At 35.9% G+C, this 26073-nt stretch overlaps 1 long non-coding RNA gene across 3 annotated transcripts in view; it reads right to left on the bottom strand.

Moving 5' to 3' along the window:
• LOC102143357 (uncharacterized) overlaps window positions 1-26073 on the bottom strand; it is a 166188-nt gene that overhangs the window by 55067 nt on the left and 85048 nt on the right. The gene's annotated exons all lie outside the window — the stretch shown is intronic.

Genomic DNA, 26073 nt, shown 5'->3' with positions numbered 1-26073 from the left:
ATACCACCAACAGGGAGTAGAGTGACTAAAATTTGTTAAAGATTTACCATAAGTCCTTTCTGTTATTATGTACAGTAACAGGAAACTTTTATATACTTTGAGTGAAGGTATAAAAAATAGCACAGCTACTTTGGAAAACAACTGTTCTATTTAAAACAGTTTTATATAATGTTAAAAATAAAAATATCACATGACTCAGTAATATCATTCTGATAACAAAAATAAAAATGTATCTATCATAAGATCTGTTCCACATTTTTGTAACATTTCAAATATCCCCAAACTGAACACCCTAAATGTTCATTAACAACTGAAGAGATAAAGAAATTATACTACATTCATGTAATGGAATATTACTAAACTGTAAGAAAAAAAACCTCCTGATATATGCAACTGATGCATAGATGAATCTTAAAATATTATGCTGAGGAAAAGAAGCCAAACACATAAGCACACAAATTAAATGATTCATATATATATATAACTCTACAACATAAAAACTAATCTTTAACAATAAAAATCATACCAAATCCATACAAAAACCTACACATGACTGTTTATACCAGTTTTATTATATTTTATTTTATGTTTTGAGACAGGATCTCACTCTGTCACCTAGACTGAAGTGTGGTGGTGCAATCTCAGCTCACTGCAGCCTCGACCTCCTGAGCTCAAGAGATCCTCCCACTTCAGCCTCCCAAGTAGCTAGGACTACAGGTGTGCACCACCATGCCCGGCTAATTTTCATATTTTTTTTTAGTCACAGGGTTTTGCCAGGCTGCTCTCGAACTCCTGAGCTCAAGTGATCTGCCCACCTTGGCCTCCCAAAGTGCTGGGATTACAGGTTGAGTCACCACACCCTGCCACAGTTTTATTTTTAATTGTCAAAACTTGGAGACAAACAAGATTTCCTTCAGTGGAGGAACAGAAAAATAAACAATGGAAGAAATGAATAACAAGAGATGAATAAGCAGAACACAGAGTTTTATGGCAGTTAAACTACTCTAAATGATACTTCAATGGTAGATACATCTCACTATACATTTGTCAAAAGCCATATAATATATATACAAGAGTGAACCCTTATGTAAACCCTGAATTTGGATGATAATGATGTGTCAGGTTAGGTGCATCAATCATAATAAACGTACCACAGTGGTGGGGGATACTGATAATGGGAAGAGGCTATTCTTATTTGGGGGCAGGGATATGTGAGAACTCCCTGTACTTACTGCTCAATTTCATTGTGAAACTAAAACTGTTTTTTTTTTTTTTTTTTAAAAAGGCTATTTAAAAGGGTAAAATCATTTTAAGGTTGCCTGACAGAAAGCATTAGTCTTTTCTGCAGAGTCATGAATGACACTTTTGGGATTATGGGAATGTTCTAAGTGATCAGGTAGTGGTTACATGAGTGCATATATTTTTTAAAATTCATGCAACCATACACTCAGAGTGGATTAATTTTAATTACACTTCAATGAACTTGATTAGAAATAATTTTAAAGGCATATTTTAGCAGAGGGGGGCATTAGGTAGACAATTGTCGACTTAGGAAAAAAAGATGTATTTGGAAATAGCAAGAATATGAAGTTCACAAGCTGTTCATGGTATTGGCAGCACTCTTATCCCCAATTAATGACCCTCCCTTATGCATGCACTCTGGGCTACATCTTTTTTTAAATTTTCATCTTTTGTGGGTACACAGTAGGTGCATATATTTATGGAAGACATGCAATATTTTAATACAGGCATACAATGCATAATAATCACATCAAATTAAATGGGGTATCTGTCACCTCAAGGACTTATCCTTTCTTTGTGTTACAAACAATCCCATTATACCCTGTTAGTTATTTTTAAATGTACAACAAATTATTGTTGACTGTAGTTTGAACGAGATCTTTGGGCCACATCTTTGCAGTGCTCGTCCACTTCATTTGACCCATGTTAAGATAGTCAATGTAATGTCAGCTGATGTTTGCATTATATTTCTGCCTTGGTACTCTTATTTGGCTGCACTTACTCATTCTGATGACTCTGCATTCAACCAAAAGAACTTCATTAGGCTGTAATTCTGCATAGAAGGGAGACAGGACTGAGAGAGCTACCTTTTCCTAGCCATCCTACATAAGTTATTTGCAGATCATCCCCCCAGCCAGTTAACACATTCACATGTGAGGAAAAGATTTCCCCAGCAGAGTCCAGCCTAAATGTTGATCCACAGTGAATTCAGTTTTAGGATGGTTTTTATGGTCTATGGAGCACTTCATATAAAAGTAACTTTTAATGAAAATGATTTTTAAATAATTTATACTTTCTCCTAGTAAACATTTTGACAATATAATTTAAAAGAGATGGACTCAAGTGTTTAATGGACCAAGATTTTCCTATATAGGTTAGAAATTTGGGGTTAGAAAAGACTGTTTTAAGCCACAAAGTTAAATTTTTGAATAAATTAATACCAACTGTGATTCATATTATTGGTGTATTTTGCTTTACACCAATAAGTTGGTAGTAGATGCATGTGGAGTTAAGTCATGGATGATTCTTAGGTTTAAATTATTTTCTTGTTTCTGTGGGATCCCATGACTTAACAGACATCACTCACCTCTATTATCTTTATTTATATGTATTTTTTTGGCTTATTTCAAAGTAAAATGGTTCTTACCCTAGTTGTTTCCCTCCCTCTCTTGATTTCTATTCCCTGGCCACACTTTCACCTGATGAAGCATAGTCCAGTGTTAGGCAAAATTCTGTGAAAAATAGTATTTGGTGTAATGATATTTCCCTTGAATTTTAAATTTCTAAGTAGAGAGTCTGGGTGTTAATATCGTCTTCCAGTGAAATCCATTAGACTAAGAATTAATTATACCTTATAAAATAAAAATACTATCAACTTTAAACCAATTTTTAAAAATTTTTTGATAAGAGGAAAAAGGGGGGCAGGCACTATTTTTAACCTGCTTTTATTATTAAATACTCAAAGCATAATAGCTGACATGCCAAATAAAGGCTTTGACAGATGATTATTAAAGCATGTGGACTTAAAGGGCTTGTATGAGTGGAAAAATGACAAGTCAATATCAGGTACATCATCTTCTTATGCACTTGACTCATTTCTATTACACAGAATCATTAAGGATCGTATTCATAAACGTCATGCTGCAAATTAAATTTTTGTCATAAACCTGTTAGTATTAGAAGGAAAAGCAAAAATTATGATTTTCTGATCATAATACTGAATAAAAGTTTTACCATTTTATTAATATATGTAGTAGTGATTAAGAAATTTTAAAATTAGCTTTTTACAGTAAGCTACACTTTTGATTTCTCAAGTATTTTCTACTGCTTCATGATTTAAATATCTGCTCTTCTTTAAAATACCCACTTAAAAAAGTTACCACTTCTAGAAATGTTTAACTTCATGTTTGTCAGTTCTAAAACTTGCCTATACCAATCAAACCTAGATTTGCGATCTGGCCTACTATTCCTCCAAAAACAGGATATAATGAGAAGTGGTTGTTTCTTCCGACTGAAATTGAACATAGTATACAATACAGTATCTATTGTTCACCAATGTGACCAAAGCAGAAGTAACAAGCTACCTGGGCTCTTATTGTTGGCCTGTCGGAAAACATGTTATTACCATCTCATAAACACCATATAAACTAACTTCAGCATAATAATAAAGTCAACCAATTCTGGTCATCTGAAAGGCTTCGACCCTAATCCTGATCATGCCAGTGGAAGGGATGGTAAGGTAACAAGATATGACAGATTTGTTTCTATCATATCAAATGGCTATTAGAGAAAAAGGTAGGTTCTTCTGTAATCTTAAAGCTTAGAAGCTCCATAGCTTTGAGGGCCGTGCTCTTCTCCCAGAGCCTTTCATCTTACCCTGCCAGACCTCCTGCAGCACTGGAACGAGTGTGTGGCTTGTGACTTTTACCCAGTGAATGCTTTACTAACAACCTGGGGTGCAAGAAAGGTGCTACTTAACCATTCACTGCTCTGATTTGTATGACTTATGTTTATTACATATGTTTCATTTTTTATTGATTTCATAGTGAAAGCTTACCTTAAAAATTTATACTCCTCCCATTTTTCTCCACTTTTCTTTTTTTTTCATTCTATATATCTAACCTCATCTTTTTTCAAATTGTGAGTATTTTAAACAAAGGGTTATGTATGAATGAGAGAAAAATGTGAGAAACAGCCACGAAACTACATATACTATAAATTTCTATTAAAAACAAAATATTTTATTAGTTTTATTTTGGTGCTGTATTGTAGTTTTACCATAATAAAACCACGTTAATTTATCAGCAACATCCAATAGCATTAGAATAGCTTAAGACTGCAAAGATAGAAAATATAGAGCACAAATATTCCAGGGTATTTAATAAATTATTCCAACCATCCATGTTTAAGCCAATGTTATTTTAATTAGAAATTTTCAGATCAGCTGTTTACAAGGCACAAACCATTCCCATCAATTTTATTCCATGAATTGTACACAGTACAGAGCCATTTCCACATTCTTTTATTTCTCTAGGAAAATATATAGTGATTATCAAGGTAGTTACTGCAAAAGTAAAGATGAGAAAGTTACCTGAATATTACAAAAATAAAGTATCAATACACACCATATGTAAGTTATTCTTATAACAAGCACACGTAACTTTGACAAATGAATCTTAAAATTGTCAGTGGGAATAAATTTACACCAGGTGTCCTTTTTAAATAAATTGTTTCAGGAACGTGAATTATTATATTAAAGAGTACATTAATTCATCCTTTTTTGTCATTGCTTTTCCATGTTTTTATTGCTCTACCTTTCTTTGAATGGCTAATATATAGAAATTGGAAACTATTTTCCAAGGGGCAGCATCAAATATCTTGGCTTATTTGCTGTTGGCACGGGGCTGGTCACATGTTCATGTTTTTCTATTGGACTATTTAGCTGCCCCTCTAGTTTTCTGCAACATTGTTTTCCATAAATGAGCTTTGACTAAAATAATTTCATGGTTTAAACTATGATGTTGGAGAATTAACTTGTAAGAATTTTAAAATAAAATGATTTATTGTAATCTCAGGAGTGGGTATTGGTCGAGGTTTCTATGTCATCTCCAACTGATTGTAGAGATCAATCATAAAGAATGTAGGGGACAAGTAATAGTTTCCCCCTCCTCTGCTATGACCCTTCCTGTCACTAGAAAAGATAGTCAAGGGAAGAGATTTAACAGAATAAACAGCATAGAATAATGTTAGAGTATTTTGATTTAAATTTTTTATAGTAAAAATAAACGAATGTAGAACTGCATATTTCCAGATTTGCACAAAAGAACAAACAAAATTTATATAAACACCTACAACAATAACATTATTTGCTTATATCTGGCCAGAAATTCATAATCAGTCTTAAGAATCTTTCTTCCAAATACTGATATTCTAACTCTGTAAATTTTGTTTTTGTTTAAAATTTCAAGGAACAGTTTGGGTATTTTCGTACTTACACACATACTTGTGTGTGTGAAATAAAATAGTTTAAATTTTTATCTCTCACACGCACATACACAAACGGGTCATGTCAAGCTTTGTCTTTGGGAGAAGGAAAGGGAGCAGTGAGGAGAATATGAATAAAACTTTCTAGTTCTCTTTTGATTGGAGGAGTTGTTTTAATCAATGACTTCCTAGAGTTCTACTTACCAATTTAATAAAGTCAATACTTAATAAAGATAATTAAATATTGCATTAAAATATTAACATAGTTTGGGTGTTACTACTCCCACTTTTCAAATTTGGCTAGAGTATATTTTGCATTTCATTATAAAATAATGATTAATAAGCAACAAACATCACAAGCATACTATATTGAAACTGCCTACACCAAAGAAATAGAAGATTTATATAATGACTTTACAACCTAAAACAAATTCCTAGTTATAATTTGCAAAAGAAAAAAATATTTTATTTGAATTAATAATTAACTACTATTATGATTAATCCATCTGTAATTGCAGTCAAGGAGAAGGGAAACTTGAATTACTAAAAGCCAAAATATTAGAATTGCCATAACAATTTGTCATACTGATTTTAATTATATCAATACATATTTTTGTATCAGAAGTCCTAAGAAATGTATTCATATCACTGAATTGCATTTTATTTCTAAGTACTAGAAGTTGTTTGCAAAATTTGTCCTATCCAGATTTTAAATTTCCCCTGTAGTCTTTCTTTTCCTAATGACTTAGGCATATACAAAATGTGCTATACATATACTGAAATGCCTTCATAATTCAAAATAGGCATTATGAATCTCAACTATTAAAGTGTGTTTAATGTACACTAAGTTCTCAAGGACTACTGCAATATGCAAAGTTATTTGCTCCTCTAATAATTACACAAAATCTCCATGTTTTGTAGTGTATCTGTTTTGTTTTATCTGTCAATTCTTAAGTGTCCATTGGTCTGTTTTTTATACCCTGCCCTTTTTCGAAAAAGAAATAAGAAAGCCATGTTGGCTCAATGAATTCTAATGTACAGATTATATTCAGACTGTAGAGACTGAGGGAGCCTTCTTTCTTTATAGACTAATGCAATGTAATGAAAGAACCTGGAAAATCACTGACTTGCTCTGTGATACAGACAAAGTTATTTAATCTACATGGCTTTGGTTTTTTATTGTAAAATAAATAGTTCTAACCAATAATGTCTCTAAAGTACCCTCTTCAACATAAAATTTGATGATCAAACTTTATTTTTCATTTTTTTATTTGTATAGTTTTAAGGGATACACGTGCATTTTTGTAACTTGGATATATTGCATAGTGGTGAAGTCTGGAAGTGATATAAATGTTAATCAGAATTAATACATACTTTTGTTCCTTTGAGGGAGTTAAAAAGTGAATTAATTTACATATTTTAAAATGAATGCAGAAGCAAAACAATAATTTGTATAGTTTACTAATTAACGTAAGCTAAAAAAGGTAATATAAAAAAGCATTCCCACCTTAAGAGTTCATCTGATGATAGTCACTATTTCAAATAATTTTGGTATGTTTTTTAGTTTCTTCTTTTAAAAGAAAATTATTTTTATGAGTACATAGTAAGTGTATATATTAGTGGAGGACATGAGATATTTTGCTACAGGCATGCAATGTGTATTAATCACATCAAGGTAAATAGGGTTTCCATAACCTCAAGCATTCATCATTTCTTTGAGTTACAAACATTCCAATTGTAGTCCCTGAGCTATTAGAAAATATACAACAAACTATTGCTATCTTCAGTCACCCGGTTGTGCTTTCAAATATTAGATCTAATTCATTGTATCTAACTGCATTTTCTACCCATTAACTATCTCCATTTTCCACCCAACTTTCCACTACTCTTCTCAGCCTCTGGTAACCATGATTTTGCTATTTAGATACACGATTCATCTTTGCCAGTTCACTCATGCTGGAACTCTATTTATACTCCCAAACATCGTTCATCCAATAACAGCAAAATGTCATTTAGTTGTTGAACCACCCAATCCCCACATAAATTTTTGTCAAAGTTTCATTTTTAAAAGTGATCGACCATTGATTTTTTTTTTCAAATATTTTCTTCACTTGGATCCCAAGCAACAACCAGCCAGTGGAAAGTTTTGCAAAATTCTTGGCTTTCTGTGCCAACCTAATAGCAGATGGATATTTCTCCACTACAGATGAAACAAATGTTTCTCTTTGGATAGGTTTTCCGTTAAACAAACTTTCGCCATTGAAATCTATGTTTAGATTGGTCCGTTGGGACATCACAAAGTTAAATAGATGCTTGCTGAAATATGTTTTATTTTTGCTGACTCAGAAACATGTTAATTGTTCTGTGAATTTAGTAACAATCAGCAAGTATTATTTTAAAATAATTACTTTGTCAAAAGGTGGGACTTCTGATGTTTGATTATTTTTGGCATATGAGGTAGGCTTCAATCTTAAGAAAATTACTTAAGCTATCTGCATTTCTTTTCCCTGAATATGAATGAGTCTTTTCAACGTTTTTGGTGATGAACAGGATCACACTCTGCTCAACTCTGTTCAAAGAGAAGTCCAAGACTAGCAAAACACGTAACTATTACTTAATTTAAAAGGCAAAGGAAAACAAACAAACAAAAAAGATCTTTCAAAAGTTCACACTTATATTTATTTTGGGCAACTTGCCCCTTCTTGACCTCAGTTTCCCGTGTGTAAAATGATGAGTTTGCATTAAATGATTTCCAAAGTCCTCCAGTCCTAAATTTCTAGGACTCTGTGACCCCATTTACAAGCCTTACTAAGCTAATCTACCACAGATGTATTGTTATCCACTTTCAGTGCCAATAAACAATAGCATTGGGAAACAGCTAATAACAAGCTAAATGTTTCTGATGGTGCAAACAGAGATTGAGATAAATGAAAGTACAGTTTAGTTCTCACTAGATAGAATTGAATTTGTTTAGTCATTCTTTTTGTTACCCATTACATATAAAGTTGGAATTCCTACCTAAGTTCAGTGCATTATCCCTGTTCTCTTTTCCATCTCCACTTTACTTTTGATCATCTATCATATTCTGTAGATTCAAATGAGTTGAGATAAGCACTGATTTAAGGAAAGAATCATTTGTTCTTATCCACACCTCATATCTTCTCTTTTCCCCTACCCCAAATGCTCTGATGCCCCATGTATGGTTATAAGACATATGCTTCTTAGAAGTCAACATGGTTACAAGTTAAGAATAAAATGACCCATGGCTAACCCTGCTTTTGCATTTTGCCTTCAACATATCCATTCCCTCCTTCTCCTTTGTCAGTAAACCTCATCAGACAAAAAAATTTCCAATCTCAGAAAATTAAATCAGTCAAGAGAATGCTTTCTTTTTCCAGAAACTATGAAATTTGCCCATCTCTCCTGCTCTGTGACTTAGTTATAGACAATAAGAGTAACAGGTAAGTCTGCTGGAGAACTTTGGGGCTGGCCTTACCTTCCCTAATGAAGGGAACCTTGATATACAGCCCACTGACTTCTCCCTTCTCATTTTGATACCTGGAGTTGTAGTCACCATCTTGTGATCATACAGAAAGGCCAAGAGAAAAACAGATGTAAAGAAGGCCTGACACCACGGAATAGCTGAACCAAAATTACAACAACCATTAATATCTAAACTTTTCTTCATATCAGAGAAAATCAAGACATTTGTTTGTAGTAGATGCAATGCTGGACATCCTAGATATCCCCATCAGGAAGGTAGTTATTCTCCCATCTGCTATGAAGATTATGTGTTGACGTCTCTCAGAGGTCAAGACCACCTCTTCCAGAATTGTATCAGCTGAGGAATGCTTCCCCATCTAAGGAGACGTCTTCATCTTGGGGAAACCCACATCTAATGACTATTTGGTATGAAAATAAACAATCTGAGTAACTCTCCTCAAAACAGGATAACTCTGAAGGGCCCTCTCTTCTGTAAGGCATCCCTCAAGCTTAGCTGAGTCCTTGTTATAGATAAAACTCACTCCAACTTTCCTTCTATCCAGAGTTCTGCTTCCTTAATTTCCCCTAAGGTGATGCTTCTGAGAACACTCCCTGTGAAAACTTGTAACACTAGTCTCTGTCTCACAGCTTCTGACAGAAAGCAAATTATAATATTGTATAATGTAATTTAGGTTTTCTGTTATTTGTGGCCAAAATTATTATTATTATTACAATTTGACATGGAGTTTTGCTCTTGTTGCCCAGGCTGCAGTGCAATGGCATGATCTTGACTCACCGTAACCTCCGCCTCCCAGGTTCAAGCTATTCTACTGCCTCAGACTCCCTAGCAGCTGGGATTATAGGCATCCACTACCACACCTGGTTAATTTTGTATTTTCAGTAGAGATGGGGTTTCTCCATGTTGGTCAGGTTGGTCTCAAACTCCCAACCTCAGGTGATCCGCCTGCCTCGGCCTCCCAAAGTGCTGGGATTCCAAAATTATTCCTAACTTGCATATAAGTATACAAGCAAATTGGGTGACTGGTAAAACTAACTGGCAGACTGCCACAAAAGAGACTTTTTAGTGTGATGAAAACACATGATCTTTTCTGAAGGTTGGGTTCAAAGTCACTTGCCAGCAAGGTAAAGTTAAGTAAAATATGTAAGACTCTTTTAGTCTTGTTTTCCTGAATTGTTAAGAGAACTAATAATACTTTCCTTATTTTTTTTTATTTTTATAATTTCTGGTGACTAATAAGGAGGTAATATGTAATGCATCCAACACATATAATCGTTTGTTGAAAATTCTTTGTGAGGACTCAAAAAAGTAACACACAAATAGCATCTAACATGTATAGTTTCCATTCTATAAATAGTAGCTATTGCTAGTGTATTAATTTTAAAATTGTATTTATGAGTGACACAAGTCTAAAAATATATTTCCAGATTTGAGTACCTAATAGTCTATCGTATAAACAGCTGGCTTGCATTTATTATCTTTCATATTTCAATTTCATTTAAAAAGTACATACATGTGATCCAGGGTAGCCAGTGGGATTTATGGAAGAGGCAAAAGTGGGAAGATTTGAGAATTTAAGGCCGGGCGCGGTGGCTCAAGCCTGTAATCCCAGCACTTTGGGAGGCCGAGGCGGGCGGATCACAAGGTCAGGAGATCGAGACCACAGTGAAACCCCGTCTCTACTAAAAATACAAAAAATTAGCCGGGCGCGGTGGCGGGCGCCTGTAGTCCCAGCTACTCAGGAGGCTGAGGCAGGAGAATGGCGGGAACCCGGGAGGCGGAGCTTGCAGTGAGCCGAGATCGCGCCACTGCACTCCAGCCTGGGCAACAGCGTGAGACTCCGTCTCAAAAAAAAAAAAAAAAAAAAAAAAAAAAAAAAAAAAAAGAGAATTTAGGAATGTCAGGAGTGGGCATACACAGAGCTATCTCTGGGCACTCTTACCTACTTTGCACAGCCTTTTGCACAGTGGGTGAGGGTGCTCCTGGAGGAGATTCAGGGAGCATAAAGGCTGGGCACAGTGGCCTTGGGTCCAGGAGGCAACACGGCTTCAGATAATATAGTAGAAGACTTGCTTCTGCCCAAGAGGATCAGAAACTGAGATCTATGTGGGAAGAACTCTGTATCAATTTTGACAGACACTTGCTTCATTCATGATGGCATTTTTGAGAGATACTTTTTCAGACACGTATTGTCCACAACTATATGCTAGCTTCTGTGTCTATAGCTTTGGGGAATTTCATAGGTGCTCAATAACTGTTATTGACTGTATTAGGCCATTCTCACATTGCTATAAAGAAATACATGAGACCGAGTAATTTATAAGAAAATAGGTTTAATTTGCTCATGGTTCTTCAGGATGCATAGAAAACAGTGGCATCTGCTTCAGGAGAGGCCTCCGGAAGCTTCCAATTATACCAGAAGGCGAAGGGAGAACAGTCCTGTCACATGGTGAAAGCAGGAGCAAGCGCAGTAGCAGGAAAGTGCCAAACATTTTTAAACAACCAATTCTCTCAAGAACTGATTCACTATCACAAAGACAGTACCAAGGGGATGGTACTAAACCACTTGCGAGAAATCCACCACCATAATCTCATCATTCTCCCGCCAGGTCCCACCTCCAAAATTGGGGATTACATTTCAACAGGAGATGTGGGTGTGAACACAGATTGAAACTATATCATTCTTCCCATGGCCTCTCTCAAATCTCATGTCTGTCTTACATTTCAGAATACAAACATGCCTTCCCAATCATCTCCCAAAGTCTCAACTCATTCCAGAATTAACTCAAAAGACCAAAGTTCAAAGTCTCATCTGAAACAAGGTAAGTCCCTTCCACCTATGAGTCAGTAAAACAAAAATAAAATATAAATTAAAAAAATAATAATAAAAAAAACCAAGTTAGTCACTTCCAAGACACAATGACGGTACAAGCATTGGGTAAACACGCTTATTCCAAAAGGGAGAAATCAGCTAAAAGAAAGGGGCTACAGGCCTTATGCAAATTTGAAACCCAGCACAGTAGTCATTAAATCTTAAAGCTTCAAACTAAGCTTTCTACTATAAGCTTCCTTGGACTACATGTCCCACATCCAGGGTACCCTGATACAAGGGGTGGACTCCTAAGGTTGTGGGCAGTACTACCCTTCTGGATTTGTGGGATTCTGCCCCAGAGTTGCTCTCACAGGTTGTTATGTGCCTGCAGCTTTTCCACAGTGAGGGCACAAACTGCCAGTGGATCTACAGGGTCTGGAGGATGGTGACCTTCTTCCAGAGCTCTACCAGGCAGTTTCCCAATGAGCACTCTGTGTGGTGGATCTGACCTCACATTTTCCCTCTGTACTACCCTAGTAGAAGTTTTCCATGAGGACTCTGCCCCTTCAGCAGGCTTTTGCCTGGACACCTACGTTTTTCTATACGTCCTAGGAAATGTATGCAGAGGTTCCCAAGCCTCAAACACTCTTGCACTCTGTGTGCCCACAGAGTAAACACCATATAGAAGTCACCAACACTTATGGCTTGCACCCTCTGGAGCTGTGGCCTAAGCTGTTCCTGGACCACTTTGAGCCACTGTTGGAGCTGAAGCTGACAGGATAAAAGGAGCCACGTCCCAAGGTTATGCAGGGTCCTGGGCATGGCCCACACAACCATTGTCTCCTCCTAGGCCTCAGGGCCTGTGATGGAAGAAGCTGCCTCTTAGATCTCTGAAATACCTTTCAGGCCTTTTTCCCCATTGTCTTGGCTATCAGCTCTTGCTTTCTTTTCACTAATGCAAATTTCTATAGCAAGTGGTCACTCAGCAACCTACTTGAATTTTCTCCTGAAAATGATATTTTCTTTTCTACTATATGACCAGACTTCAAAATTTCCAAACCTTTACACTTTGCTTCCATTTTAAATATAAGTTCCAGCTTTAAACCATTTATTTGCTGCTACATATGAGTACAGGCTGTCAGAAGCAGTCATACTACATCTTGAATGCTTTGCTGCTTAGAAATTTCTTCTGCCAGGTGTCCTAAATCATTACTCTCAAGTTCAAAGTTCCACAGATTCCTAGGGTGGGGGCATAATGCAACCAAGTTCTTCACTTAGGCATAACAAAAGTGACCTCTGCTCTAGTTTCCAGTAAGTTCTTTATTTCCATCTGAGACCTTGGTAGCCTGGACTTCACTGTTTGTATCACTATCATTATTTCTGTCACAATCAACTAACCAATGTCTAAGATGTTCTAAAGTTTTCTTCATCTTCCTGTCTTCTGAGCTCTCCAAACTCTTCCAGCCTCTACCTGTTACCCAATTCCAAAGTGGCTTCCACATTTTCAGGTATCTTTATAGCAATATCCCACTACTTAGTACCAATTTTCTGTATTTAGACCATTACTAACATTGCTATAAAGAAATACCTGAGACTGAGTGATTTATAAGAAAAGAGGTTCAATTGGTTCACGATTATTCAGACTTTATAGAATACATCGCAGCATCTACTTCTGGAAAGGCCTCAGGAAGCTTCCAATCATGGCAGAAGGTGAAAAGGGAGCAGGCGTGTCTATCACATGGTGAAAGCAAGAGCAAGAGCAAGACTGGGGAGGTGGCAACTACTTTTAAGCAAAATAATCTTCTGATAACTCATTCACTATCACAAGGACAGTACAAAGAGGATGATGCTAAACCATTCATGAGAAATCCACCCCCACGATCCCATCACCTTCCACAACGTTGGGAATTACACTTCAACATGAGATTTGGGTGACGACACATATTCAAACTATATCACTGACCTTGAAGCCACTTCATTCCTTTCTGCATGCCACCATGCTATGCATGTAATAGTGAAGACTTAATTCTTCCTCTGAGTCATGAGAACTGCATGGCCAAAATACCAAAAATCATCTTTCACTTCTTATATTAAAACAAAAAATCATGTTTCAGGAGGGTCATGTCTTAGAGTCTGGGGGAAGAAATGCTGTAAATTTTACCATGGATGCAATGCTGACCAGAAAAAAAAAAAAAAAAAACTGTTGAAAAAGTGAAGCTCATTCACTGTAGCTGATGTGCCCCCAGTTGCTGTGTATTTTGCTTGTAAAACAAATAAATTTTCTCTTCCCTCAAGAATTTATGGTCTGATGGAGAAGGGAAAATTCTGTGTAGTGAGATATCCTCAAGGGGTGTATTGGCTTACCACCACTGGCATCTGGATAGAGGAAGACAGAGTGGCAGGGAAGTTGTATTAAGGTTCTGTTTCTGCTAGGAGCCACAGGTCCTCAGGAAGCAAGTGAGCAGACTGATACTGTGGCTGGGCTCTAGCTCTATACCTCTAGACTAAAGGTTACATACTAGCAACTTGAAAGCTAAACCTGGCCCACAGATATGTTTTATTTGGCTCTTATACTGTTTTAAAAAATATTACCAACACTTAAAACTGGGAAGTTTTACATAAAACCCAGATTTCTGGATTCTGTTGGGCGGGGGGGGGGGGGGGGGGGGGCGGGGAAACAACAACAACCAGAAGATCTGGCAATACTGAGCTAGGATTCCCATATGACAACAATTGGCTGGATTTATGTAGTTTCTCTCCAACAAGCAAAGAATGTGTTCTTGTTTAACATAGTCCCCACCACTCCCTAATATTCTCCAATACTGGATCTGAGGGTCATTTGCTATGTATCGCCATGTTTACCATGAAGTTTTAACACTGTAGAGAAATACATTCTTTTTTGTAGAAAACTATGTTTTAATCAAGATCAGGATAATATAAAGAGATCTTAAAGTGGAAAAAAGGTATTTCCTTATCTAGGTGAGAAACAATCATATACATTTAATGCTTTTTAATTTGCATTATCAATCCAGCCCTGAATCACGGGAAAATCCTCACTTTCTTGAAGTTTCATAAAGAAATATCAATTTCGTGAAAAGATGACTTTTTCTTTTTTTTCTTTGAGACGGAGTCTTGTCCTGTTGCCCAGGCTGGAGTGCAATGGTGCAATCTCGGCTCACTGCAACCTCCGCCTCCCAGGTTCAAGCAGTTCTCTTGCCTCAACCTCCCAAGTAGCTGGGATTACAGGTATGTGCCACCATGCCTGGCTAGTTTTTTGGTTTTTGGGGTTTTTTTTTTTTTTTTTTTTTTTGTACTTTTAGTAGAGATAGGGTTTCACCATGTTGGCCAGGCTATTCTCGAACTCTTGACCTCATGATCCACCCTCCTTGGCTTCCCAAAGTGCTGGGATAACAGGCATGAGCCTCTGTGCCCGGCCAGATGACCCTTCTTTAACCACATAATATTGACTGTGGGATAGGCCTTGGCATATAATAAATGAATGAATGAATGAGTTACAAAAGAAAATAATTGAATACCAACCCATTTCTCACACTGCATAAATCATGAAGGTTCTGAGGAAGGCTCTCTGATCTTTAGGTTGTAAAAGAAACGTGTATATTTTAAATCTCTGCAGGGATATTGACACCTCTCCACCAGCTGAGAACACCACACGAAATATGATGGATCTTTGTTTCCAAAAGATGCCCATGAGATTCTTTTATAATATCAACCAATACGGACTTTGAAGGACATGTCCCAGGATTTTATGATTGACCTTGTCCTGTTCATTATTTTTTTTTAAATCAAGAGCTAATAAAGACATGGATGATTTGCTTAACATATTTTTAGATGACAGTATTTGGGGAAAGAATGCCTCCAAGCTAGATTGCAGGTTCAGTTTCCAAGACCAGAATGTTAACCACACCACTGATGTAGTTTGTAGGTTCAGTTCACACCATAAATGGAGATTTAAAAAAATAAAATACAGGAAATGAGAGACATGACTCAAGAAGAGAACGCTTAAAAAATACGTGGTAAAAAGCCCAAAAGAAATGAATCATGTCATATGGCCTTCAAGAAAACCTAAATAATGTTAAGGTATTAATAGACATATAGAATTTAAGGCTGGGCATGGTGGTTTATGCCTATAATCCCAGCATTTTGGGAGGCCCAGGTGGGATGATCATTTGAGCCCAGTAGTTCGAGAACAGCCTGGGCAATATAGTGAGAACTTGTGTCTGCAACAAATTAAATAAGTTAACTGTGATGGTTAGTATTGAGTGCCAATTTGATTGGATTGAAGGATGCAAAGTCTTGTTCCTGGGTGTGTCTGTGTGGGTGTTGCCAAAGGAGATTATCATTTGAGTCAGTGGACTGGGAGAGGCAGACACACCCTCAGTCTGGGTGGGCGTCATCTAATCAGCTGCCAGTGTGGCTAGAATGAAGCAGGCAGAAGTTTGGAAAGAGCAGACCTGCTAAGTCTTCCAGTCCTCATCTTTCTCTGTGCTGGATTCTTCCTGCCCTCAAACATCAGACTCTACATTCTTCAGCTTTTGGACTCTTGGACTGACACCAGTGGTTTGCCAGGGCCTCTTGCACCTTTGGTTACAGACTGAAGGCTGCACTGTCGGCTTCTCTACTTTTGAGGTTTTGGGACTCAGACTGATCCACCACTGGCTTCCTTGCTCCTCAACTGGCAGACGTCTTCTCATGAGACTTGACTTTATGATCGTGTGAGTCAAATTTCCTTAATAAACTCCCTTTCATATATACATATATTGTATTTGTTCTATCCCTCTAGAAAACCCTAACACATTAGCCAAGCATGGTGGCATGTGACTGTTGTCCCAGTTGCTCAGGAGGTTGAGGCGGGAAGATTGCTTAAGCCTGGGTGGTAGAGGCTGCAGTGAACTGAGACCAACCACTGCCCTCCAGCCTGGGTGACAGAGAAAGAAAAGGAAGAAAGGAGGGAGGGAGTCAGGGAGTGGGGGGGGAGAGGGAGTGGGGGGGGAGAGGGAGAGAGGGAGGGAGGGAGGGAGGGGGGGGAGAGAGAGAGAGAGAGAGAGAGAGAGAGAGAGAGGGAGAGAGAGAGCCCTTCTATATTGTGTACGTGTCAAACCTTTTCTAGTTGGTATTTTCATTTCCTCATATTGCAAATGTTGGTGTGCATGTAAATGTGTGGTGGTGGTGGTGGTGGTGGTGGTGTGTGTGTGTGTGTGTGTGTGTGTGAAAAAGGCAATACAGGAATGGCAGGAGCAGAAATATTGAGTCAAAATCATGTCATAGGAAAATCATTACATAAATTGGGATTTATTAGCTTGCACAAATGATATGAAAACCATGCATAAGTTTAATTCAAAAGGATGATTAGGTTTAGAGTAATTAGATCTATTTCCTCTGTAGCTCTGAGAAGTGAAAGTAATATTAAAGAATAAAAGTTTAACATAAGAAATTTTTTTTCAAGATGGAATCATCCCCTCACCTAAAATAAATAAATAGATAAAATAGACTATCAAAGGGGAATTATTTGTTGTTACTGCCCTTTTCTTGCTCAATTGAGGCTTGGAGAAGTATCAGACTATATGATATTTAAGATCCCTCCCATCACTGGGAACTTGTCATTTGATGAAAATAAAAAATGAAAGAAAATGTCTGGTCCTCAACCTTTTAAATCCAGACACTTGATGGTTGTTACTACTTTACATTAGATCGACCTTACTTTCATGGAAAATTGTCATTTTTTGGCCACCCAGCATCCAAACGAACTTTCTCTTTCTGAGATATTTACTCTCATTACCTCCTGACAGACTTGGCCAATAAGATGTTCCTGCCTAAGACTTTGAATCTCGAATAGGGAACACAGAGAACATGAGCAACGAAGAATTATTCACAGCACAGCAGTGCTGACACCATCGACAGTCTTGCGGTGCCAGCAGGAATCCAAGAGAAGTGTCCTACATAAATTCTCTTAATCATTGACCATTTTATGAGGCTGGTTCAGCCTCGTAAAAATTTTGTATGCTTCTTCATACAATTTTTAATTGTGCTGCAAAAGTTAACCAGAGACAATTTCTGTTGCTTGCAAGCAGTAAGTTGACTAAGCGAAAAAATTCAAGAGAGATTATCTTATAGAAGTCAATGCAAAAGCATTAATTTATAAGAAGTAAAACTGCAAGTTCACTTTGCTGCCTTATGACCAGCATATTCTCTTACAAGAGAAGTCTTTGTGGCAGTTTGTGTTATGATCAGAAGATTTGGGAAAGATGGAATCTGTAAGAGAGTTTTTTGAGACACGGTTACAATTGATCACAGGACCAAACACTAAAACTCTGATATATATATTTATTTTTATTAGCAAAGCTTTTATGCAATGGAGGAAAAAGAAAAAGAAATAAGAAATTCTGAGTTTCTCTAAACTTCTAGTATGTGGATGAGCTAAAAACTATGTCCTCTTGGATTCCCCATTTTAAATATTTCATAACAATGCATTATAATTGGTACATGTTAATATCGATTTTTTTCCTTTGCTGTTTTTGAAGTGGTATGAAGCACCCGTAACAAGATCTCCTTTTCATCCATTTAATTATTATTGTCCTATAATATACTTTTCAATACAGCAACTACTTTTTATGTTTTGGGAATACTTTTGCTATTGTTAGATAAAATCCTGTGGTTGATTGTTTGCCTCTAGAAGAAATTCAAAAGAATATAAAGCTTGCTAACAATAAATCATTATGGTCAGTGTTTTTTCAGTGTAGTTATTTATCTGAACTACTCATGATGTGAACTTCTTTTAAAATTTGAAGAATTGCCCTCTCTGTCAAATACAATATTATTGTATTTTCACTGATTACATTAAGAATTAGGCAAGATTAAACATTTATTTTTGTGCCATCCTTATTTCTTAAGAACTTAACTGCTGTTGAATAAATAGTACGTGTGTTGGTTATTAAATGTATTCTAAATTCATGTAATAATAATGTACATGTAGCATAGTGGGAAAAATGCAGGTTTTAGAATCATATACCACAGATTTATATGTTTCAGTTGTGCTGCTAATGTATTCTTTGACTGTATGTCAGTCAGCAAACACAACCGAAATCAAGTGGTAACTCTGTGTTCCTCCTTTGTGTAATAAGTATTTTTACATGTTTGAGATCAAATGATATTGTGTGTTAAAATTATTTATAAGCTAAAATATTTTATAAATAATAGCTGTACTTATTAAAAATTAGAGATTAATAAGTTGTTACATAAAACATACATAAGCGATCCAATGTTAGGAAAATATATTTAGCTTTCTCAAAATTTTATTTCATAAAGAAAGTTTCCTACATTAACTATCCAGCTACCTGTTGTGTTTTTCATGATCATCACAAATGGATTCGGAGTGGCTACCATATAAGAACACTCATAAATTCTAGGAATGCCAGAAGTTCCTGTCCTCAACCATCTAATTGTATTCTTAAGATAACTTCACATATTATGAAGATAAATAACTAACGACGCAGCAGAACCCATGGCAAATAGCAATCTGTCATGCAGTTAATGAGCATAATGTGGACAGAAGAGAAAATCACCGTTGCTTCTGTCCCTTGGAGCGGGTGAACTTCAGCTGAAACTTGAGGGAATAGTGTCCATTCTGTTTAGGGAGCATTGCTAAGAAGAGGGTGTTGCCAGCTATTTGTGTTTTTAAAGTCACTGTATGCATCTGTGGTAATTTGTTATGGCAACAATAGGAAACTCATACAAATTTTGACGTCTGAGAGTTATATACTGCTGTAACAAGAATCTATAAAATGTCAAAGTGGCTTTGGAATTTGGCAGTGAGTGAGGCTAAGAGAATGTTGAAGGTCATCCTAGAAAAACTTACATTGTTTTGAACACATTGTTAGTAGAAATGTGGTGGTTAATGATTCTGCTAGAAAGGACTTAGAAGAAAGTGAAGAGAAGAGCACAGTAGAGAAGGCATAGACTGCATTAGAGCATATGTGACTCATCATGAACAGACTTAGTAAAAATAGGGACATAAAAAGTGCCGTTGGTGAAGGTTTAGAAGGAAATAAAAAACACATATTAAAAACTTGAGGAAAGAATCTCCATATTATATAGTGGTAGAAACTTAGCAAAGTTGTCCTACATTCAGGTGAAAAATAGAACCTGTAAATGATGAAACTGAATATGTAAGTAAGGATATTTCCAAGCAAAGGGTTGAAGAAGAAGCCTGGCTTCTTGTTTCTTCTCATAGTAAAATGCAATGAGAAAGAGATAAATTGAGAGAAGAGCAGTTTAAAGAAAAAGAAACCAAGACATAATGATTTTGGAAATTCTCAGTTTATTCAGATTGCAAAAGATATTAAAAATAGTACATTCAGTAACAGGGATAGAAAATCTAAAGAAAAAGCCTAGGACATGGCTGTAATAACCTTCTGTTTTTATACCTCAGCAATTTGCTAATGCCTCAAAAAGATCAAAAGTACTCAATATAAAAGGTTCTTTGAAGAGATTAGATTTCCTCAATCAAACCAAAGAGCATCTAGGAAGCTTAAGGTTACTGTCCCTCACATATCTCAGCAGAAGGCAAAAATAGAAGACTGATTATCTAAGAAAGATCTCTGAAAGAGTTTCATTTTATGGAGTGAACCCCTGTGGCATACATGGGAGACCCACTTGGTTCTTGAGAATTTTATATCAGGAGAAATACTGTCAGTTTGTACTGAAAGGAATAGGGAAAATATGAAATGAAAGAAGACTATTAAACCTCCAAACTTCTGGCAGGAAAGAAGCTTACACAACCACTACTCAGTTGCAAAGATCTGTCACTTTTCATACACGTGAAAAGACTCAGAGGAGGAAACCACAGGTTTAGAAGGAAAAGCTGAAAGCAACATCATATTAGCCTTGGATCTAGGAACCTAATGGAGTTTCTCTAGCAGAATCTAGAAATGGCTTGGGACAAATGATTGTTTTTTTTTTTTTTACCCGCAACTTTCTCCCTCTTGAAAACAGGAATGTCTGTAACTATTATCCTATGCCTGTCCTACCATCATATTTCAGAAACAGATAACTTATTTTTTCATTTTTGAAGATCGACAATAAAGAGAAATTGTACCTCAGAATGGATTATACCCAGAGCTTTACTCATGCATAAATTCAATAATTCAGGTTATGTGATTTGAGGCTTTTGAGTGGGTGAGGTGACATTTTGAATGTTGAGTTGGTGCTGTAGTAAGTCCGCAATTCTGGGGAACTTGGTTTAGGTTAATGAATTTTGTAGGTGAGATAGACTTAAATCTTAAGAGTCTAGAAAGTGGAATGTGCTACCCAGCGTAATAATCCCCAATGATGTCCGTGTCCTAGTTCCCAGAACCTATACATAGGTTGACGTATATGGCAGGTATGATTAAGATTAAATAATTTGATATAAGTAGATTATTGTCAAGGTGGTCTGAATCTCATCACAGGAGTCCTAATAAGCAGAAAACCTTTCCTGTGGTCAGTGAACCAGAAAGATCGCAGTGTGGGAAGAACTCTATTCACTGTTGGTTGCTTTAAAGATGGAAGGGGCCACAAGTCAGGAAATGTGGTTAGTTTTGAGCAGCTGGAAAAGGCAGGGAAGAGATTTTCCCCTAGATCTTCTGAAGAAATGCAGTCAGACTAATACCTGGATTTTAGCTCAGTGAAACTTTTGTTAGACTTCTGACCTATAGAACAATAAGGTAATAAATTGTAGTTTTATATGACTAATATTTTGGTAACTTCAATGGCAGCAATAGAAAACAAATGCATGTAAAAATTATTACATTTCTGTGTAATACATTTCTGTGAAATGACACAATGATTGGTCACTGGTAATGATGTACAGTGATTTGCGCACTGTAGGGCTAGCAGTAAAGTTTGTCCTTTACGCAATTTCTTCCAGGTAATATACCCTGGTAATTAAAATTTGAACCTTCTTGCCAGGGAACTGATATTATTTAACTAAATAAGGCCTGATATTTGAAATCTGTGTCTATCAGAACTATAGAAAGCAAGGAGTTTCTGGCTGTAGAGAGAGCTCTATGTATATAAGTCCCGGTTTACAAAGTCAAATGCATTTTTTACTAGAATTTTCAATTTTAAAAATTTGATAAATGTTGGTAAGGATGGCATCTGAATAATGTTATTATCTAGCCTACATTTCCAGTTACACATCTGTATTAGCTCATTTTCACACTGCTATGCAGAACTACATGAGACTGAGTAATTTATAAACAAAAGAGGTTTAACTGACTCACAGTTCCACATGACTCGGGAGGCCTCCAAAAACTTATGGTCATGGCTGAAGGCAAAGGGGAAGCAAGGCACATCACACATGGTGGCAGGAGACAGAGAGAGAGACAGAGAGAGAGGGGAGGGGGGTGGGGATCTGCCAAACACTTTTAAACCATCAGATCTCCTGAGAACTCACTCACTGTCATGAGAACCGCATGGAGGAATTGCCCCCATGATCTAATCACGCCCCACAAAGTACCTTCTTTAACACTGAGGATTACAGTTTCAAGATGAGACTGGGATGGGAACACAAAGGCAAATTATATCAACATCTCAAATGCACCTTATACACCAATCATACTGTAAACATTTTCTACTTCCCTGAACATACCTTGAGTTTCATGAAATTGCTCAGGTTGCAATCTCCATCGGAATTTGCATTGCTTATTTACTGGGTGAACACTTAATCATCTTTCAACATGTCCTTCAGGAATGTGCTCCCAGTGACAGCCTTTAGGGGCCCTTTTCCCCATCCTTGCCAACTATTTAAAAAGGCATCAGCCTCATTCTACCCATCTGCCTTTTCCTAGTCAGTAGAAACTACGGGGTGACTGTTCTTCAGCTTGTTCCCAGCAGTAGCATTGAGACTCGTAATTAGGGATTTTTAAAAATACTAAAGCAAATATAAGTCATGGTCATACATGCATGGAAAACTCATGCTGGTCTGTCTGCGTATTTTTAAATGGGCAAAATGTGTGAGAAAAGAAGAGTAAGTATGTATCTGTATTGTGTGCACACACAAGTGTTTTTTAAAGCAAAATCACAAGATTATGAAAAATATTTTGACATGATTAAGACACTGGCTTAAGCAAAAGTAAACATAAGAGAAAATTTATTTTTGGATGAAAAAATATAAACAGTAGGATTCTCCAGGGACAAATTATATGGCCAATTTTAATACCATCTTAATTAAATGTCCTTTGGTGTCATTCAGAAACAGAACACTTGGTTAGACAAGCCATTTCGTTGGCCCAATATGGCAATTTATTATGAAATCTTTCTAAAAGTTGGGCTGTAAACAGCAATGATGTGAAATATTAATTTTTTTTAGCTACAACCAGAGGGATTAAGGTACTTACCAGAAAATCTACTATTAAAGATATGTCTGTATGCAGAAGTAAATTTTTAATAATTCAGTCACACTGATATTGTACTTTTTAAATTAAGGTTATGAATTATAGCAGCTGAAACAGACTGCACCATCTTAACAATCCTACTTTTAATCATTCTTAATTATGCATCAATTATAGCACTTGTATTTAAAAGCTATTGCTTAAATCTGATACCACATATTTGATAATCTTGAATATCTCCATATTACAATAATTAAATTGATTTCTACTCTTTAGGAATTTTATCAGTTTTCAGGATTTTTAAGAGAATGAAATATTAGCAAAAAATTAAGGAAAATGATTTGGCTAGAAGCTTGGTATGAAATAGACTTACTGAGGAGAAAAAAGATGATTTTTCTCTCAGTATCTCTTCCTTTACTAAATGCTAAAATAAATGCCTCAAGTCATTTTCGGCCTTGAATATTGTAATTGCCAAGATATATCTTCACATTTTAATTTATATTGTGGGATACAATTTGCATATACTTTCCAATAATATCTTTTTAAAACATTTCCCATAAAATAAGTACTGTAGAGGAATAAAATTTTCAAAATAAATATGTATTCTTTTAAACAATTTTAAAGTATAATCAGCTGAAACTGTTTGTTTAAAATGATTTAATGTATTAATTTAGTAATGTATTTATTTAGTAATACAGACTCAACAGATATTTACTATAGTAATTTTCTTAGTCTATCAGATTATAAACAACAGAAATTTATTCTCACATTTTGGGAGGTTGAAAAGTCCAAATCAAGGTGCCGTCAAATTTGGTGCCTTTGGTTCCTATCTTCTCACTATGTGTCCATATAGTGTAAGGCACAAGGGAACCCTCTATGGTCTCTTTTATAAGTAGTCCTATTCGTGAGAGCTCCACCCCTATCACCTAATCACCTCCCTAAGTCCCCACATCTAAATACCATCACACGTGGACTCAAGTTTTATTTTAGTGTATGAATTTTGAGGACATACAAACATTCGATTTATTGCATTAAGGTTGTGTTATTTGACATTGGGTGTTCCATGTTTTATAAAGTATTAAAACAGAATTTCTTTAATGTATTAGATTTGTCTTTAAATTTTCTACAAGTTGTTTAGTTTGTGAAGATATATAGACAAATTTTATATTTTTTCCAGGAATAATTTCATAGGTGAGTACTAAATTTGTAAATCCAAAGACGAACAACACCTACATAAGATGTATCAAATCATTTGTTAATAATCTATGCTGATTTTTCTATAATAAATTAAGAATGGCATTGACACTCAGATTAAGGCCATATTCTCTATCAGTAATTAATATTAACAGAATCGTAGCAAAACTATGTTTTACAATTTACTACAATACATAAATTTTTCCCCAATTCAAATTTTTTCAACATGCATTGGACTTAATTGAAGGTCTTCATTACTTTTTCTGTTTTATTCATTCTTCACTCTTCCATAATAGTATCAATTGTGTAAGACTTCATAGTTGTGATTAAAAATCAAAGCATTTAAAGGTTGACAGAGTAAATGAAAGTCTATGTAAGCATCACTAATACGTTTTCTTACTCTTACTAGGATAATTTTCTTTTGTTTTGTAAGGCAAATGAAAAGATGGACATTTAGAAAAGTATTATGAGTCAGACCCCTTTCTGCCATTGTATATAATTCTTTTCATCACAATGTGAGTAGTTATTTTAATCTCTATTTTACTAAGGGGAATTCTGTCCTGCAAAATGTTCGCTGTTTGGCTCTAAAATGATATATACCAGAAGAAAGTGTGACTGCAATCTGGGTCTCGGATCGCTGTGAATACTAGGCTCATGTGTTTTTAATATATCACCTTTAGTGAACTGATGAAATGTTTTAGAAGCAGGCTGAGTCTCTTATCTTTCATCGTGTTCTTCCCACAGAGGGGGGTAATGGCTCCTCTATATTTCATACAATGTAATAGGCTTCTAGATTAAAATAATAAAACTGACTCCGGAAAATAAAAGTTTAGATACATTGAAACTGCTAAAGCATAATGCAAGGCATTTTGAGGATGGAACTCATCATTAATCCCAGATTATGACAATAATGTTAATTACAGGACAACAAAAGCATGTGCATAGCACAGACTTTAACAGTGGACTTTTGAAATCAAGAGGATTATAGAATCTCAGAGGGAAAAAATGGAGCGTGGGATCACCCATTCCAACTTGTTTTAGTCTACTGGTAGATAGTGCTAGAGCCTGGATGCCTGGATATTTGCTTTTCCAAGCTTTGACATGGTCCTTTTCCTGGGGCTGTTTTGTGTAAGGAAGGATGATATGAACATCTGGAAATTAGATGAACATCACCACATGCTGGGCGGGCACATCTTCTGGCACCTAATAATTCATATCAGCTCCAGAGGAAATTTTATTTGAAACAGTTTTATTTGGAAAGGCAATTTCCAATAATAAATTTTTTAAGTCCGTGGGCATACAACTATTACATTTGAAGCAAGCCATTCCATATACATTATGTTTAAATTATATTTTAGACGTATCAGAAAATGGCTAAGTTTCAATTCAACACATATTGTTTGAGTTCGTTATTCAAAAACAAAATGAAACAAACAGCAACTACAACAAGAAAAATGCCCAGAAGTTTCTTCAGAATAAGATGTGATTTATCTTAATGGCAAATAAGTTCTAAACTCTGTGCATATGTGTGTATTTCTCAATTGTCTCTTAATTACCTTGCTTTTCTTTTAGGAAAAAATAAAGATAAGAATGCTGTTTCATTTTACTTGATGAATGACTTGTCACTTCTTTCATTCATTCATGAAAATATTTCCTGGGGAGCTGTTAAGGGC

The sequence above is a fragment of the Macaca fascicularis genome, chromosome 3 (assembly GCF_037993035.2).
Source record: "Macaca fascicularis isolate 582-1 chromosome 3, T2T-MFA8v1.1".
In the NCBI taxonomy this organism is placed as follows: Eukaryota; Metazoa; Chordata; class Mammalia; order Primates; family Cercopithecidae; genus Macaca; species Macaca fascicularis.
This window is presented reverse-complemented; position numbering and strand designations above follow the sequence as displayed.